Source organism: Pezoporus occidentalis, unplaced genomic scaffold (assembly GCF_034315485.1).
Source record: "Pezoporus occidentalis ecotype Australia unplaced genomic scaffold, CSIRO_AGI_Poc_V1 ctg33, whole genome shotgun sequence".
NCBI classification, from domain to species: domain Eukaryota; kingdom Metazoa; phylum Chordata; class Aves; order Psittaciformes; family Psittacidae; genus Pezoporus; species Pezoporus occidentalis.
Genome location: NW_026915268.1, coordinates 2,785,998 through 2,806,515, shown reverse-complemented (window position 1 = coordinate 2,806,515; position 20,518 = coordinate 2,785,998). Strand labels below are relative to the sequence as shown.

The window sequence follows — 20,518 nt, the reverse complement described above, 5'->3', positions numbered from 1 at the left end:
TGTGTTAGCTTGGAAACATGGCAGGAAAAGGCACAAGAGAAATATATCCTCCAAATAAAGGTAAAAATATCTGAACAAATATCACATTATTTGAATTACACCTGAATGAAATTATTACAACAGAAGCATACTGGTTTGAGGGAGAAAGGAAGAAGCCATGCAATTCCTGTAACACTGTACAATGTTACCTATTTGCCCATTTCTACATACACACGCATTTTATAGTTAGAGAGCTTCTAATTTATTGTACATGAGGTAAGATTTTAATAGTAATTTCTACTTCATTACGTGGGATAAAAATAAATATATTTCTATACACACAGTTCTTTCCAAAACTGGGAAATTACTTGTATAGAACGGGAGAGAACAAGATGCGCAACGTGTTTTGCACTTGTAGCACTGTGTACTTTTATTTACACAAAATGCAAAGGCCTAGCATTAATTTCTATTTAGCCAAATACAAATTTAAAGAAACGTTGAGATCTGCTAAAAATGAATGTAAGTAATTTTATTCTCACTTAAAATTAACTTTAGAGTAGTGACGTAAGTCTTTTCTGAGCTAAACCCTTTACACTTTTTAGACTTTTACTGCTCTTGCAATCAAGAAAGCAAGCAACGACAAGAAAGATCTTGTTAACTTCTTCTGAGTAAAGACAACCTTCAATCACTCTAATTCAGGAGGTACTTCAAAAGTCTCTAATCCAGGTGCTTTCCTTTCACCTTCAGTACTGTACTTCTAAATTACAAGTAAATTTGCACATTCACTTATGGCCACAACTAGTGCTTCTTAAATCAATACAAAGATACTCTCAAAGTAATTTAACTTTTTATTGCTTAACATGAAAATTTAGAGTCCTCATATACAATTTTAACTTGAACAGGAACTGTAAAATAGGAAGCTCTGTAATCCTTTTACTGAACATGTTACGAAACTGAATCCTAGACCCTGTAGTACAAACTTCAGCATATACTAATGTCCAAAAACTTAATAAGAGCTTTGTATTTCTTTACAAAGATTTAAATTTTTGGCAACTTTTCCAAAGAAGAATTATACCTTTCTTAACAAATACAGAAGGGCTAAAGCAGCTTTGCTTATATACAATGAAAACACTTTCAAACATTTTAGATCAGTAAGAAATTGTTGTTGTAAATAACGTCACATTTATTGTATCTTTTAACAGCATTACCATAATGAAAAAAATCTCTACTTGCTTAGAAATTGTAGAGCCATTCCTCATCAGACATTGCCCCTTTCAGTCTTCCAAATTCTTACTCAAGATAGGAATCTGGTATGGCTCCATGGAAATCAGGAAAGCCTTGGCTGAAGACCTGTGGCTCTCACATGGATACAGGCAATAAAAGCTATATGACTGACAAAGCGTGAAAATTCAAACAAGAACTGGCATCAGTTACATACTTTGCTTTAGTACAGTGAGCAATCCACAGAAAACATTTGCCACAGGAAAACTAAATACACTCAACTCACAGCAACAGCCACTGAATTACAAACTGCAGAGGCATTCTTTTAAATGCAGAGTTAGGAAGAGAAGTGAGCCTCTCGCACTCCAAACAGTGCATGTCTGTGGTTTATCATTTCAGCTAAACCAACACCTTTTAAGGTGTCCTATCAAACACTTACCTTCAAATTAAATGTATTTTATCTATATATACTAAAAATAAGGTTGATATACAGCGTCTGACAAAAAACACTTTATCTACAGATTCTGATAGACAGCAAGTCAAAATAATTCAAGCAACAAAATGTCCTTCGTGGAAGTAGCTTATTTCACTGTGTAGGCTAAACGTATTCTGAGGAAGGATTACATTTTGTTTGGCAATTTATTTTATTGACAAAGACTATTTCATCAGATATTGCGGCACATTTTGTGGACAAATGCATGTTGTCAAATACCCTATTTCATTTGGTGGAGGAAAAGTATTTTTCCACAGATTCTAAACTTCTCTGGAAAGCACAGTAGATCCCACACAACAGCAGGTTCTATGGAGAAGGTGTCTGTACTATAAATTTGCTAGAAATAGTACAAATATTTTAAATAAGTACTCAATATCTGTAGTATATAATAAAAAATGGCTTTTAGCATTGTTATGTGTGTGCGATCTGTCACAGTACTGAATAATCATTATTGTAAGATTAAAAACCAAACCAAAACAATGCCTGCGCAACTTTGGGTTCTGTAATCCAAATTTACACAGTAGTTTCACTGAAAACTTACCCTCAGCTCAAAATAAGTATGACGCCTGAGAGTGGTAACTGCCAAAAATTTTAAGACAATTACTTTTCATTTCTTTCCTCCAAAATAGTTTCCTTTTATTCAGAATGAGCACCAATATGTAGGCAACAATTTCCCCAAATCCAGGAAACACTGAGACAGCTAGCAACAAGGGAAATTTTGCCTTTCAGTGAAGGGTAAAGTAGGAAGAAGCAACAAAAAAATCCTTTTCATATTTGAAATGGCTGGATAGTCAGCAGAGGAGACATCAGGTAACTGAAGTTTCTGCTCGTATCTCAAACCAGGTTATTCTTTTTCCACCTTTTAGTCATAAACTTTCAGGCACTCCTACAGAACTAGGGCATACTGCAAAGTCCCATATCGATGACTGTATTATTTCTCCAAGTGGCACAGCGTTTCCTCATTGCCTGTTTTGCAGCTATCATGAAAAAATTTCCAACACCCCCTGCTTCCAAAAGGCCTCCTATTCCAACAGTTCAACTAGAAGAGAGCCAGGAGCTAACCTAATGAACTGTACATGCAAGCCAACATAAAATGCATGATCACATATACTCCTAATTATATTTAGAGATGATGACACTGGCAGTAAGATTTTAAGTATTTATCTACTCTTACTTTATAGGATCAATATTTGTTTCACCTGGAATAAACTCAACACTTTGTAGGAACAACCATACGTTAGCAGCCAGCATCAGGCAGAAGACGCCGCCTACAGAGCAGCAGACATCCATTGTGGCAGCCTGCGATGCCTCCCTGCCTACACAGCAAGACAGCAGGGTTTGGTACTTCTGCAAGGCTCATCCCTGCAACCTGTCAATTTTCGTAATGCTGTCCCTGAGCCCAGCTGGTAAAAGTCTTCCCTACTGAGGTCCTCCTGCAGAAACCTCTCCTCCTGCCCATCCACAAAAGCTACAGTATGAGGAATAGAAAATGGCACTTATCTTCACTAAAACTTGGCCTCTCCCCTCCCAGCCTTCCCCAATCCATCTTTCTTCACCTGCCTACAGAGCTCCCCGAGGAGCTCTGTCAACCAGCTCCACCTTCAGCATACAATGTACGCACTTGCTAAGTAATCAGGAAAGGTCTCATGTTTATATTTTGGACTACTCTGCACATCTAACTTGAATGCAGATGGCTCCCCTACCGCTTCAGCAAAACCTAGAGGGGAAGTACGTCCTGCTGTGTAAAACTCCCAGGGAAATGGCATTTGGGCAGCCTTCCCGTCTGTCTGATGTGCTAGCCAGTTAAAAGGATTACAGTCACAGTTTACTGCTTGCTGCTCCACCCAGCTCATCAGCTCCTTCATGGAGGAAGTTCTCAGTGTTCTTGGCCCTCATACATGCTCCAGATGGTTCTTTGGTAAAGCTTCTCGAAACCATTTTTGCCACCTACATGTGCCAGAAGTAGTCTCATGCAGAATTATTATCTTCAGGATTGGTGCGAGAAAGCATAAGGGGGAGTACAAACAAGATGAAAGGTTGGAGCATTGCAGTAATCTTTTTCCTTCTCTAATTCCAAGTTCTGCTGGTTCTTGGAGTAAAATTCAAGTCAAAGGCTTTATTTTCTTTTTCCTGCTGTACACCTACTATAATCAGAGTGTACTACAAGCAATAAGAGAATGTGCCCCCCCAAACAAAATAAAGAAAAAAAAAAAGAAGAAAAAAGCACAAGATATACACTCTCTAAAAGCCTCCAAGACAATTTATTGTATGGCTTCAGTGTACAGAAGCACTCAAATTAAAACTTCATATTGAAATTTGTAAAATGCCTCACATTGCTATTCATTTCACTGTAAAAAGGAAATCAAATTGTCAAGCACTTGTAGCCCTTCAGTCGAACCACACTTACTGATTACCTTCTTAAGCTTGACATGTTTGCAAGTAATTTCACATCTACAGTAATGACCTTTCCAGGGACTGAGGTCAGGCTGGCCATCATGTACAAAAAGCATTAAATTAGCCTTTTATCTGTCTGGCTGCACTGCTCCTCAAACTAAGATAGCACACACACGTCTGGAATCAGACTCTGCTTGCGAAGAGCAATGCAAAACTGGCATTGGATAATTCATCTTTCCATAGGGCCATCAAAGTTTTCTCCCCATGGATCTATGAACACCTAGAAATTTCTTTTGTCAATGAATACACAGTTCTGCAAGACCCCTCCTTGTTATTCTTGCTAGCCCTTCCTCGTTTAGCTCCAGGTGAGCTTAAGCCTTCTCAGTTTCACCATCTGAACATCTCCCCCCACCCCAAACACTGTCAGTGACCTAACTAGGCAAACATTGGCAAGAAGCAGTTTCCCTTTTCCTGCACTAGTCTTCAGGCACATACGCAGATCCATCCACACACAGTTAGCTCTAAATGGCAGTCACTCAAGACTATGGTAGTAGCAAAGGTCCTTCCCCCTCAACACTACAAAGGGAAGTGTGTTTCTCTTGGCTGAGATCAGTTCACGTACAGATCCAGCAGTCCTCCCTCATTTGTTCCTAAATCACACTTACATGTGGCGATTTCTCATGATTTAGGAATGCACTCTTGGCCATATGGATGAAGATTACAGATTGGTAAGCCCTTTTGAAAACTAATAACAGCTTTAAACTTGGTTATCAATATCTATAGAATACAGTAATTTGAGAAAGAGCCTCACTATAAAACAAAGTCCATATTTTTAATAAATTATGCTGTTCCATACTGTAGACTGACATACAAAAATACATATTTGTAAGGCCATGCATATTTAGTTCTCTGTCTTCAAGGCAAACCTCTTCTCTGACTTGCTTTGAAGTTGCAGATTAATAAAACATAAGGTGCAACAACAATCCACACATTTAAACTAAGTGTCTCCTAAATAAACCACAAATAGTCAAGCTCACTCTTGCCTCTGTCACACAGAAAAATCACACAATGAATGCATCATAAGAGCTGATAGATTATAGCTCACCTAACCAGCACAGGTTAACTAGATAGCTATATTTCAATTAAAGAAAAAAGCCAATTGTTGCATGTCTTATTATCATACTAAAACATCTTGGCAACAATTAATAGCTACCCAATTCATAGAAATTGCTTTCATTATTTTTGAAGCAGCTACTTTCTTTGAATGTAATGACTAAGAGAAAAGAAACAGATGTTTCTGTTGCTAAGGAGATTGGACGAAAAAAGAGATAAAGCAAATATTTAGAATATTTTTTTAAAGGGAAAATTTCTTCCACTTGGATTTAACTACTTGCTTTATAATCAGCAGCACAGCCAGCTATCACATAACAAAACACCAGTGCATTTCTTGTTTTGCATTGTGATTGTTCTACTGCAATATATTCTGCATATTTATTCTGGGACAACATAGCATAACAAATGAAGATGCCTAGACACATACACCAGCATCTCTATGACTTGAGTAGCTGCAGATGCTCATTGTCAAAAGGGGATATCTGCATAATAAGCTAGATTTTAGCTCAAATGAGGGAAACTTGAACTGTCCATGAAATTTGTCACATTACAGTTATGACAAAGCTAAAATTAAAAATAACCAGATAGAAGCAATCTTGTAAAATTAAAAATCTCTCTACCAGTGGGCAGATTGTTTTACTGTACATGTCCACATTACTGTAATTAACCTTGTGTGGTACAAGCACAGAGCAGATTGCCAGGGTGTACAGCTAGGTCATAACAAGCTAGGTCAGTGAAGACCTGCATGAAGTAAAGCTGCCTTTGCTGCACATGCTCGAAAAGGCAAGGTTATACCCACCTGCCAGTAACACAGGTGAGCAGGACTTGGGTAAATAAAATAAATAAAAAAATTTAAAATAAAATAAGTGAAATGAAATTAAAACAAAATAAAAATATAAAATCCAGTTTATTGAGTTTATTATACCAAAAATTATTATGCAGAAACACGTAAGTTGGAAGTTAGGTGTATTCTGGCTTTCTATAGGAGATCATGGAAGACGATGGTAGTCATACTGTTTTTTCCATTTCAGGTCACTGTAAATGGACTAAAATTATGAAAAATGTTTATGGAAATGACAAACTTGTATAAGGCACAGTGAAACCGAGAAGAAATAGTAGCTTGAAAACAATAGCAAACTGCAACCAGTGCAGCATAATCTTGTCACTCTCCAATGCCCTACTAGCATGTTTTTCTCCTGCATTATTAGCACCTTTGGAGAACTCCCTATTACACAAAATTGATTTATTATTGCAAGGTATCTTGTTCTAATATCTCCTTTCTTGCAGTCAACAGCAGCCACCTCCAGGATGACATCTGAGCCTGTTTTCAGGTTTATTGTAACTGATTCATGTCCCAGCTTCAGTGACAAATATATATCGCTGTCAGATGGAGTACTGACGGTGGTAGTTCTTCCCAATACCAAAATGCCTGTGAGTGCTGAACAGTTTGATTTCTCATTGTGATTGGACTTTTGTTTTACCTACTTCCATTTTCTTCCAATGAAATCTGATTTTTGAAGATCTTATGCAAGGGGATACAGCTTAGTGACAAAAGTTAACTTGTGGTTTAATTTCAGACTTATTCAGAACTGGACTCTTATATTTTATAGCAGGCATTCAAAGCCTAATGAACCAGTTTATACCTCCTACTTCTATAAACACAAATGGAATAATGAAAAGTAAAGGAAAATCCTGTAAGAAGGATTCCCTTCTCTTAAAGATTTTTTTTTTTCTTTTCTTTAAATCCACAAAAACGAGCTGCTCATGGGCGCAGAGGCACTAGCCTGGACAGGAATGAATGGAACTAAAATGCAGCTTTATCCACTCATTTCTCACCCACGTGCTCCATTCCATCAAAAACATTTATCAGACACCTACACAGCTGCACTACCTCAAACTCCAGTCACAAAGTAATTACAAACAGAGGGCTCCTTCCAAGAAGGATGCTGACTGCAAACCTTTTCCTCTTCACAAGGTAGCTCTGACATAGTGCAGTTCAGGACTCATCAGCAAACATGAAGGGATACATCACCTTCAAGCACACAGGACTTTTGAAATCACACCAGGTTCCCAGTAAGACGTCAGAATCAGTTCTACAAAAGTCTAGAATTGCCAGTCCCGAATTTCCAGTACAGGAAAGAGCGGATAAAGCCATAACTAAAGGACAGAAGCACCCCAGCTAGGATTTTACATTTCCTTCATGTCTGATGCCCTTATTCAGTGCTTAGAGCAGGTTACATATGAGCATTTTATAGAGCATCGTCTGTGATGAATTAGAACTCTTCCTGTTCTTTGGGCTCTCCAAGGCCAGCCACAGAACACCATTTCAGAGTTTCTAGTCAAAATCTGCCCATTTCGGGCTCCCCTTAAGAAGTAGCCAGATAGTTATCCTAACATTTCCTTCAAGCTGGCATTCTAAGTCAGCCTGGGTATCTACAGCATTTCCCTTCACCCTTTCATCCTCCACAGCCCCATATTCCCCAGAAGATAGAAAAAAAGAGAAGAAAAAAACAAGTTTTCTTTTGAAAGTTATAACATATATTAAAATCTGACCTTACAAAAATCAAAGGTCATAGCTCAAATGTGGTTTGCTTTGTTCTTTTCCCCACAGAGCCCTTTTTTTATATCAAAGCTCATATCCCACTGACGTGTATGAAAAAACATATGAATTATACAACTTCATGGCACAGAATGCAGATCATTGTTAGTAAAATCTGTACCTAACGCCACGAGAATCCTTATGAAATACCAAAAACTATCAGCACCTACTTATCAACACTCACCTTTGTATGCTACGTAGTAATTAGTCAAAAATACAGGATTTTAATATATAGTTATCTTTGCCAATACATTCTTACTTGACATTTAGTGATAATCTTGTATTTTTATAGTTATTTTTTCTCATTACAGCCTCTGAGGCTGAATACTCCTATCTGGGGTCCACTAAAAATATTTTAAGATACAGTATTCCTTTTTTTTTTTTTTAAATCATCCCAGACTTACTGTTCTGCGTGAATTATTCTCATCTTCCATACTCTTCCATTCTCCTCTGAGAGAGGCCTGAATTTACCCCAAATAAGATTCAATTTCTCATCTATTCATGCAGGACTTGAGAAATGACAGTGTTTCATTTATTTCTTCAGATCAAATCTCGGGTCTTAAGAAATGCTGCTAAATAAATTTCTCTCCTGACAAGTATTTTTACAGTGCTGAGGCCAGCGTGTGGGTGAATGTCCTGCAAAATTTAAAGCTGCTCCTAAAACTAAATAGGCTGAACCTCATTAACATTCTACAAAACTCCATAACAAAGCCAGAAATTTAAATAGCGTCTCTTCTTCCTGAAAATATGATTTAGTAAAACAAGTAATTGGTGATACAGAATAATTTGCAAAAGCATGGGTAACATCTTAATTCTACTTCTGCAACCATCATTCATATTACAACAATCCATTTTAATCAGCTCTTTCATCATGCTGAACTATTGCTGATAATTCCAAGAAGCATCCATTTTACTGTATTAATTTAAAAATAATCAAAACCATTTTCAGATGCATTGTTTCTTATTTGGGATACAGATTTCAGGCAAAGGGTGAGAGGAATGCCAGAGCAACACTGTAGCAACACTGATTTATTGGTTAGTTTATAATTTAAAGTAATTTACTAAGGAAGTTTTATGCTTACAAATGGTGGTGTTTTGCCTTTGCTGCCAAAATAGTAACACAGAACAAAATCAATAGCAGAAGTTACACTGGTTTTGTGGCTCCATTTCCGAGTGCAAATATTTTATTTATCAACTACTGATTTTGAGTTTGCTGCTTAGGAAATAAAAAACGCAATTATTCAAAAACACAAGTATACAAAAAAAAAAAAAATCAATGGAAAAGAAATAGTTTGCTTTAGGGAAGGATAAGAGCATACTTAAAATAAATTTTTTACAAGACTACATATTTAGAGAATATAGACTTTTGCCTCACATCTATTGACTACAATCCCAGCAAAATGGTATCTTGCATCTTCAAAAGATACAACAAGGTGTGGATGCAATCTCATGGAAGTGAACCCATTCAATGGAAGCAGAGCTTGGAGGTTTTACAGGAGAGTTATGTTTTAGTGGTTTGGTTTCGCTTTTGGGTTTTGTTTGGGAGAGGGGGAGACTGAGCACAGAACTATGCTATAAAGGGGAAAGGAGCCAGAAAATTAAACAATTACAAAAAGCAATAAGCACAAGAACACTAGAAACTACTGCTAACTCTCACTGAAAGTACCTCTCAGGAGGTGGCCAAAACATATTACAGGATACAAAGTTGTATGTGACTGGCAGAAGTAGCCCTGGAATTTGGCAGAAACCATGCAAACAAGTGTTTGATCATTAGGCTCAAAACCAGAGCATCAGTATTGGTGATGAATGCTGACACTGAGAAGATCCATGAACAACTCACATTAATTTGTATACTTCTGTTCCCTTTGCAAATCACTGGAAACTAACAAATCAAACATGGCAGAGGCACGCAAGCCCGAGAGTGAAGAGGGCTACTTCAGCAAATTTCTCAAGTAGATTTGATTATTCATACCAGTGCAAGTTTACAGAGGGTTTTCAAACCATACAGAATATGCTCTTTTATGAAGAGAGGCAGCCCTAAAAATACAAAACACTTTGCATCCACCAGACCCAGGACTAAAAGCAGCACCAAAGATGTGATTCAGAGGCTTTTCTTCTTCCCACTCCCACAGAAGTGAATTTACAGTCAAGATACATAAAAGTTAAGAAACTGAATCCTTCCTTGAAGATAAGTCCAGGAGGGTTTGGTTCAAGAAGTTGAACTTGATTGTTCCTGAAGGCAGTTACTTCATAAAGGCTTTGATCCACTATGATGGGACAATAGCAGCCTTTGAAAAGAAAACAAATAAAACCTCCAAACAAAAAGCAAACCTAATAAATATGCTGAAACACTAACGTCACAGCAATGGCCTCTGAATAACACTGAAAATGCTGGCGAAGGACACAGTGGAGGGAAATGAGTCTCGCTATTTGTCTGGCTACTGATGGTGAGCCTGTGTCAGCTATATAAAGAACCAACCAAAAGGCAGAAACAGGCAGTGCTCAGAGCCTGGGCAAAAAAGCACAATAGGGAAGTAACTGAGAAGTTACCAGCACCGCCTCATCACACCAGCAAATCCACAGGAACGCAAACTAAATGAGGGAAATAAAGAACAGATGGCACTGGTTCAACACTGGAAAGTCAACACCAGAGCCTACGACAGCACCAGGGACAGACCCAGGACATATTCCCAACCCCAAACATGCATCTAAGGAAAATTCATTGTGCCATGTAAGGACAGAACATTGCCCCACGCAACCCAAATAAAACCCCATATCAGCAATACACTGTGTGCGATCTTGTGGTACTTATGTTCTTCCCCCATCCTGGGGGTGTGTGAGGACCCCTCTCTAAGCTGGAGGAACTGGTGGAAATCTTCTTAAGCAACTACTTTAGTGCTAGTGAAGGAAGGCTCTGCTCATCACAACCATCACAGCATTAAGCTCTCTTGTCCTAGCATGTGTCCCGACTCCAACGAAAGCCTAGCAAACTCCCACAGCCATACAATGGGGAGCAGTAGGAAGGAATGTTTTAACTCAGGATGAGAAAATCCTTCTTGGCCTTGGTATTTTCCAGAACAATGCAAAAACCCAATATGCAAACACTATTTTGAAAGGTTTAAATGGACATGTTCCCAACCTCAAACTGCTGCAGGAAATTATGAATACAATTTCACATTCAGCTTTGCTCCTGAGCTGCTGCCTGACCTTGGGAGATAGCTCAGAGTTATTCAGGTTTCCTCATGAGCAATGGGCAGCAAAACCGAACAAACCAAGCCTACAGCAGGGGATTTTGAGATTGAGCTATCAGATGTGTTGAAATCTTCACTGAGGACCCACTTCTGCAACCTTTTCCTGACAAACTGCAGTTGAGGTACAGAGCAAAAGTGAGAGTTCATGAACTAGTATCTTTTATCACTTAATGTTTGCTCCCCAGGAATTTGGTATGAGAGGTACTTCTTTAACTATTTGAAGACTGTCTATGAAGATCCTTTAAACCAAACATATTCAATTTTACATGGGGTATGCAGATACATTTAGAATAGTAAAATCAATTTTCAGAAATGCCCTATTTCATTTTTCTAATTATACAGAATTGGCAGAAAACCATCCTGAAATTCAGAGTTGAAAATAATAAAAACAAATGAAAAAATAACTTCACAATCCCACCAGACTTTCTTTCCCAATATAAAGAATTACTTACACTGAAGCATTTCTGGTTTTCTCATTTTCATTTTCTTACACTACGTACATTTTGAAGTTTGAAACTCAGGCACTTAGAATAATCTTTAAGTAGCGAGCACAAATCTTAATTGTCTAAATGCTCCATTTCTTTCTAAAAGCTGAAGAAAGAGTCATGGAGTCAGAAAATAATTGTTTAGTAGAAAATAAACAGTGACAACCAATTGACCCACAGCAAACAATGCAGAAGAATGTGTTGATGTTTTCAGCATGAGTGAAAGAATTTGCTGGGAATTTGGTGCTTGGCATATCTAAGAAACACATTTCTGCCATGCTTTGAAAGACACATGGTGCAATTGAAAATGTTACATTAAACCAACTCCAGTTAAACAATCTGTTTTACAAGGGGCACAATCAAGAAGTAGTTTCTTCAGAAATATTGCCACTGAAATGAATGGCTTGAGTAAGAATTCTCAGGTGTACCAAAAAAAATTGTATTTGGTAAAATGAAAATCCCCAGGAGAATAAAAAGCTCAAAATTAGAAAGAAAATAAAACAATGTTTTAAATTTTAATGGGAATTGATCACCTGAAGGTTTTATTTCCTTCACTCTTGAGCTACCCTAAGCAAGATAGCCTATTTCTTTTACTTAGACACATTGGGACAAGTGTGTCACTGCATGTAATTACGTGAGTTCCCACAGTGTATGTACAACATTAATTAAATTATAGGGTGTCTTATGAGCATTCTGTCCAGCAGTTAGGGACACCACAAAAACCCCCAGATAATTTGAAAGGTTCTTCTTTTTGTTTATCTCTTCTTTGCACAGCATAAGTTATAGGATTGGCAAATTTACAACCTCATGATATGCAGCCATTCACATAGACTAAATAGTTTTTATTGGGTTAAAAATCTGAATAAAAGGGCCACTTGAGTGAAGAAAGAATTTTTTTTTTTTTTTTTACGCCAGGAGCATTAAATTCCTAACATCTGCATTTGACCCTGAATTTGTCGGGATGGACAACTCCAGCAAATGAAAATCCAGGCAAGTATGAAAAAAGCTTATTTCTTTCAGCAAAGCATTCTGATGTGTTTCAGTTGGGCTGGAAAAGACTGAAGTAGATTCTGCAAAGGAAAGTGCTGAGGCAAATTGCTTTCCTCTACAAAAACACTTTCCTGCAGAGCTCTTTCTAGGCATTTCTCAAGCCTAGTTGGAAGCACTTCCGTCAATGATATAAACACACCTCGGAGCAAAACAACACACAAAACTGAAGTTGTGACTACTCACTAAAAGGGGCAGTCCGCAAAGCTCTATTTCGCAGTCATTATGCCTCGTGTCTTCAGCACATCAGGTGAGAGAGAATTCTTAACACGCTGGGGCAATGAAAAGCAAGAAGGATCTGCCAGGAAGAAAAAAAGTATAACTCTCAGGGAAAATAACTACAAAATCAGAAATAATTACAAAATACCGATATTAATAAGCAAAGACTTTTAACAGTATTTTCGTATTGATCTCTCAGTTCTTAACTACCAGAGGGACAACAGGCTCTACTCTCTTAATGATGTAAAAGAAAATAATCCTCTAGATGCATTTTTTGTTTTGCTTCTCATTTTCCCTCCTCCCTGCCTTGAATGTAGGCACTCAAGCAATGAGATTGCTTAGTTATTTAATTTTTACACTGCTCAAACTACCAGCTAGGAATGGACCATGTCTCCTCTACCCAATTCCCAAAGAAAAGACATGCTAATCTTGCACAGTATCCCTCAAAATGTCTTGATCAAGACATTTTTCCTCGACTTATCTTCATTGTGGAAAGTTTCAAGTACTTTTAGATGTCTCCACTTCACAGGCCACGTGTTGCTTCCTCTGCCAATTTATTCTTTTCTTTCTCAATATGCAATACAAGTACTTTATACTACCTGTCGGCTCCCACAGTTTCCTCAAAATTTTCATTCTCCTCAGAAGTATTTTTGGAAAAATAAAAATTACTTAAATATTCACAGCCTCACTGACTGATTTATTTTTCACCTGGTCAATGAAACCATCCAGGTAGAGCCACAGACTACTTGCAAAATGACTTGGAAGAAACATAGGTTTCACCTTGCATTATGAAATTGAACAATAACAATGAAGAAGTGATTGGTCGTGGTGCCAAAGAAATTTGGACAGTTGATACACACCCACTCACAAATACAGAATCACCACAGGCTGGAGGTACGAACAGACAAAACCATCAACACTGGAGCCAGATATTTCATAAATACATACAAAAATCTATAAAGACAAGCTAATGCTTTTCCACTGTTACACATGCAACTTTTAAGCAATTTTCTATTAACATTGGGAGTATTTAACACTACGGCTTTATCTATTGCTTTCACTGAAATTAAATTAGTGGTATTTATTTTTGGTTAAAAAAGAAGCTTGAAGTACTAGCACTACTTAACTGCTGAGGTCTATCTCCCTGAAAATGAATAGGCATAATTGTATTTCAGGCCAGTGGGTTTCCATAAAGCATCAATTATTTAAATAAGACAAAGAATTCAATACACATTGTACATTAGTATCATCTAAAATCTTTAAGGCCAGAATCATGGCATAAGATCTTCTAAGAATATGAATCAATGTGGAAAAAAAACCCAGTGCTTTTAATTTGCAAATGCAAAAGCCGAAATACAGATAACCTCACTAATTAGGGGTTGGAATGCAGCCTTTACTTTCATAATCCCCTTATTTTCACCATTATGCTTACTTTCTTTTGTGTAATCCTATCAACCTATGCCTCAATGCAAATTACACTTCTATTACATACCTCCCGCCTTGGTAATTTTGTGCCATTTACAGTATTTGCTTATAATTGCTAATTCTTTTATACCTTTCCTGTTTGTATATCACTATTTCAGGAACTGCTGAATTTGGAACAGAAACATTCATAAAAGCATCATCAGGTTACACTGAGACACAAACACTGATAATCTACCAGGAAAATGAGCAGTAAGTAATTTGCGAGAGCTAAAATCCACCTCAAGTCAGACTCATGCGAAGAACAGGAACCGGATGCGTAGGATCATCACTAATCCTCAGGAAAGACCATCTGATAGGGGCTTTTAAACTGACCATGGGCTGCTGCCAGCCAACAGGAACATACATGCAACCCCTCTCAGCGACAGTGGAGTGTTTGAAGGACAGAACAGCCGGGGTGCTCAAAGGAGGAACCCGTCAGCCCTCATGCACTGAGCCTGCGAGGACACAATGGCTCCTCGGAGCTCTGCCAGGCACCCGGGCTCTTGCTTGGCTCTCACTGTGCTGCTGGTATCAGGTCTTCTCATGGAGCAATTTGCAAGGAAGAGATAGTTGTTAGAGGCTCAGGGAAAGGTGGAATGGTAGAGCTATAACTGAGTAAAAGCAAGGAAAAACCCTAAATCCATGCAGTAAGTTAATTAACCAAAATAAAACCATGTTTTATGTTTCATTATAGGGGTTTTCAGCAAGCTACTTGTTACCAAGACAGGCTGAAAATGCAATCTGACAAGCTAAAATGTCTCTGAATTCTAACAAATCGTTTTTTACCTTGATGTGTCTTTCTGGAAGGGGACAGGTGAGGAATATTTGTATCCATCTAGCAGAATTTACAAATAAACAAAACCGAGCATGAAAAGAAGCAGTAGAGAGAATGGAGTTGTTCCTTTCAGGCCTCTCTTACACTAAATAATATTACAAGATTCTTTAAAAGTTATTTCTGCAGGTACCACACAACCAGCAGAGAAATGGAGTACCCTATTCTCAAAAGAGAAGACACACCCCATGTCCTGGCCTGTCACTGATGCTAAGCATTTCTGAAGTCTGAGAGGCTCCATCTCCCTTCTAGTTCATCAGCATGTAATGAGGAGGTCATTATTTTCTAAGGCAGCAGGAGGAACAGGGGAGTACCTCTCTAGTAGTTGGGAAAGCATCTATTTGCTTCACAGCACTACTGCAAATTAACAACAGAATTGTCATCACACAGTCAATTAATCAATGAAGAAAGGAAACGGGAATTAAGTTTGCGTTGAAAATAAAGTATAAAAAAGGATAAGTTGCTAATTGCACAGGGTGCCCCCAGTGCCGCTCAGTGAAGGCGGGGGGCTGCAGCGCTCCTCGCTGAGGGCAGGCTGGGGCTGGCCGGTGCCAGATGCAGCTCTGCAATGGCCCCACTACAGGACATTCCACGGCACAGAGCCTGGACAGTTCCATAATCCTCTCACCACTAGTGAGAATGAGGCACCCGTGGAGATGTAAACCTTCCAGTGGGCGCCTATTTGTACAAATACCATACATCAGCCACAGCCTATGCTGCCATTCAAATCTCAGCTAATACCAACCACAGTAACAGTGCACCTAACATAGAGTACAAAGAAGGTTAATTAAATGTAAAGAATGGTTGTAAATTACTCTGAGTAATTTACTGGAGCAATTGATAAAAATCCATAAATTTACTATGTACTGCAGGATCTGCAGATCTGCAAGATTTGCAGTTCTGGTGTCCTCAGCATAAGAAGGACATGGAGCTGTTGGAACAAGTCCAGAGGAGGCCACAAGGATGATCAGGGACTGGAGCACTTCCCATATGGAGACAGGCTGAGAAAGTTGGGGCTGTTCAGCCTGGAGAAGAGAAGGCTGCGTGGAGACCTCAGAGCAGCTTTGCAGTATCTGAAGGGGAGCTATAGGGATGCTGGAGAGGGACTCTTCATTAGGGACTGTAGTGATAGGACAAAGGGTGATGGGTTCAAACTGAAATGGGAAGTTCAGGTTAGAGATAAGGAAGAAGTTCTTTACTGTGAGGGTGGTGAGGCACTGGAACAGGTTTCCCAGAGAAGTGGTAAATGCTCCATTGCTGGCAATGTTCAATACCAGGTTGGCCAGAGCCTTGGGTGACATGGTCTACTGTGAAGGGGGTTGGAATTAAATGATTTTAAGTTCCTTTCTAACCCTAACTCTTCTACCATTAAGTTCTAATAGAAAGATTCTTATAGAGTAATCTGCCAGTACTCCTGTGATTGTATCTAGAAGCAGTCAGACAGTTAAAAACTTTGAGAGAGGATTTTGGCACACCTCATGCTGTTGCATGTCTTGCCCTTGTTAATGATTAATTAACAAGTTGTGTTGCTTAGATGAAAGTTATGGATTGCACACACAGTAATGACAGAAATGGAATTTCACAGCTGCAAGCATATAAAGGCTAGGGAACTGCAAAATCTACATAACGCAGGCAATTTCTATTTGGTCCTGGTCCATATACACTTCATGTTCTAGTCTAGTATTAATATCTTTGGTTTTTTTCAGTCACTGGGTTATTTAGCACAAGGTACTCACCCCATGAGTGTCCCTAAAACGTTTTCCTGCTCACGCTTGAATCTGCTGGCCCCAGGCCAGGCAGCTCTGCTGACTCAGCACTGCAGCTCCAGCACTCACTGTTTGATGTTCACCGCACCTGAGAGGCCACTGCTGCCATGGAAGGGGCTGTCCTGGCATGGGAAGATTGAAGCACTGCCCCACTAACAGCACGTGCCAAATTTCCATGGCATATAGCATTATACATCACATTGTGAGCTGCAGGACTGCTCTGGGTGCCTTCAGCTGTAAGCTGAGAATGATTAACATCTTTATACAATAAGGTTTCCCATATAAGAAACAAGTATTTACTGGCTATGTCACAGCCTGTTTAATACAGGTATCTATCACACTGCAGATGTGAATACATCAGTAGCAGCTGTCATCTCTGTGTGCAGGCTAAAAGAGGCAACATTGCTACCAGAGGCAATTCCATCCTTCCTTACCTCAGCAACTGACTTCCTAGTTTTGCAACATTCCCCCCCCCCCCCCCCTCTGAGCCAGGACTGGAGCCGATTTGGTTAATCAATGAAGCTGAGCGGGCACTTTACCAAAATACTTGTTTCTTTTGTCTCCTCCTACCACAGTTTTAATCCCCATCAATTCCTTAATCTGTCTCAGTGTATCGTCATGTAAGTATGTGATGACAGCACACAGGGATGGCGGAATGCACAGGCCAGGAATAGGCACATGGGAACGTCCTGGTCAGGTGCTGAAGACTGATGGCAGAACTCCAGTGTAAAAACACACATGACCACTTACTTGATCTTAAGATCTTCCCCTCCCGAACTCTGTTTCATTGACTTCACCCCAGCAGCAAAAATCCCCCAAAACCAAACAACAACCCAGTGAACCTGCTACCACCACCATACTTGGCTTCACAAGACTGATTTGTCCTTCGACAACATATGATCAAAATACTGCATAGAGCAGGTGTTCTGAGGAAAAGATAACACCATGCAACTTCACCCAAAGGCCAGGGCAAATTCAGGTTAGGGGTTTTAGTTTTGTCTATGGAGTCCTTTACACTTCCTCCTCACCCTCCCTTCTTGTTTTTTTTCATTACTTGAATAATTGCATTCTCCTATAACCCATATTTCAATAAAGACAAATGGGTGCTTACAGCGAGTCTACTTGTAAGTAAAGTTCATACATACCATATAAAAAAAAAAAGAAATCTAGTACTTCTATGTCCACTCACTTTGAATGTGTACAATGCAAGCTTCATATTAAATATATAGCATTATCATACTCCAGAAGCTTATATAAACTAATGCTTTATAAAAGACCAAATATTCCAACAAAGAATATGTAGAATTTGTATACATTTGATACTTAACATACAGGTCAACCACTGAAAATTATATTGATCAAAAATTAACACCCTTGAAATATGAGAGTAAAACTTCAAGATGAGTTTTTCCTCATCCTGAAAATGATACATATAATGAAAACTAGGTTTGTGAGCTTGAGCCCAAACCTGAAAGAAAAAAAATACGATTTCTTCTTCCTATTATCCAGCAAAAGATGTAAGAGTGGTTGATTAGTAAATGAAAATCAACTGAATTTTGGGTAACGCATAATAATAATATTAGTAATAATAATAATGAAGCTTTTAACAGCCATGAAATTGTAAACACAAGTTTTTCAATATATTACAGCTGTAGGACAGAAAAAGAAGTTACAAAGAAGAAATTATAGATTTCTCAAGTATGTAAGTTCTGGACTGGTTCATAATTGGTAGAGTTTCAAAATTCTGGCTTAAAAAAGCAATCCTTTTTTTCCTCTAATGAATAGTCGTACCAGTTGAAGTCAGCAGTCTACATTTTTAAGAGACATATTGGCCAAAGTGAACAAGAATGGGAATGCAGTCCTTGACAGTAACAGAAAAGATCACAACAAAAATCTAATTGCACTGCTTGCAAGAGGCAGTGAATGAAAATCACAGCTGAATCAAAGCAGAATACAAACCACAACACACAGGAGAAGTACTTTTGCTTACATGTTCAGAGACACAGCACCCTTCATCCAAATAAGAACAGAACAATGAAAAATAAAGCAGCCTTTGTGACATATCTACTGAGAGATGTATTGAGAAGAGCAGGGAGAAAGAATGCAGAAGCTGAAGTGAACCAGTATGGTCATCCAAAACACAAAGGAGACCATGACTGCACAAATAAATTGAAAATGCTAAAATGAAGTAACAGTAAAAGTTGGTGCTTAACAAACAATTGCTGTAGTGCCATCCCTGTGGGAAGAAGCCTCTTCTAGCACAAGAATCAGGAGAGCCGACACTGATAAGCAAAAATATGCCCAGCGAAAAAAAGAAAGTCATTCACCACCACTGCTGGGTGTTTCATCGCTGGTCTATATAGAGCTACAAACCAGTGCTTTAGGTAGACTACAAATCCCTGGACAGCAAACTTCAAAGATTCTATCCTCTTCCTCTTCCCTGCTAAAACTGCAGGGAAAGACCCTGAAAGAGACCCAAAAGTCTAGAGGAGAAAACCAAATATTTTCCTATGAATTTAAAAAGTCAAATCTGAAAGGGAAGTTTATTAAATTTTTCAAGAACAGGTACAGTGTGTATTTAACGTCTACAAATAGTACTTCTTGTTTGCAAATACAACAAAGCAAAGGACTGAAAAGTGTCAGGTAAACAGAAAACATGTATCAATAATTTAGAGAGTGAAGAGCAGGCCAATGGTGAAGAATTCATTAGCTTCTCAAGAGGAAGAAAAAAGAAGCTGGAAGCAGAAACAAAGAGTCTGAGTAAGATTCATGAAAACCACCCTGGTGTTGTGCAGGAGACGGCAAGAAACAAATTCCTGGCTGTGTCAACCCCAGCCAGTGAGGTGTGAAGCCTCAGTCTGTCTGACCAACAAGAAAACCTTCATTTCTTGATATTTAGTTTTGGGTTAGTTTTTCTTTTTTAAGCAGCTCAAGTAAGCAAAACATTAATCAGTGTCACTGCAGAGTACAAACTACAGCATAAACCTGAGCAATTACTAAAAGGTGCAAAGTCTTAATGCATATACATGCACACACAAGCATCACAACCAGCAGTCTTGACTTGACCAAGTCCAAGGGATTCGTTAAAATGATATAAACAGCCAAGTAGATAATAACCAGAGCAAATGAATCAGGAGCTTCACTTGTAAGCATGAAAATAAATATAAGACTATAGTGGCAATTGCTTTACACTGAGAGTTTCCAATTAAAAAGGATTAAAAAAGAAATAATGATGGAGAAAAGAATAAAACTTACAATGAAAATGCCAGAATATCACAAACTTCCAGAAGTACTGCAAATCTTCAAAGGTGGTCATGGTGCAAACATCACGGGAGGGAAGAGGGAACAGCAGAGATGGATAATCCTATTAGGCAAAACACAGCTCACCTAAGGATGAAAGGAACTGGGGCTACAGGAAGTGAAGGGAGCATCAGCAGGGTAGGGAGAAGACCTGTCTTTTTCAGCCATTTAGTGCTGTTAAGAGCAGCAGCTGGCACGCAGTTATGGCTGGTCAACACCTAAAATGGATCTGCAGCCTTGAATCACAACACACCCCACAATTAAAGCCCCAGTTCTTCTATCTTTACACTGCACCTGCTGATAATGTAGAGGCACCTGAAGAAGCTTCAAGCGTTGAGAAACATTTTTTCAGTGG

General features: G+C 38.6%; 1 protein-coding gene across 7 annotated transcripts in view; it reads right to left on the bottom strand.

The window, feature by feature from the left end:
* The window catches only part of TENM2 (teneurin transmembrane protein 2), a 691,595-nt gene that overhangs the window by 615,835 nt on the left and 55,242 nt on the right, over positions 1–20,518 (bottom strand). For 6 of the 7 annotated variants that reach the window (XM_062629179.1, XM_062629180.1, XM_062629181.1 and 3 more), the window contains exon 2: positions 12,769–12,880. The exons of the other annotated variant lie outside the window; for it this stretch is intronic. The gene's annotated coding sequence lies outside the window, so the exon portion shown is untranslated. The remainder of the gene's footprint in view (positions 1–12,768; positions 12,881–20,518) is intronic. 7 annotated transcript variants of the gene reach the window in all.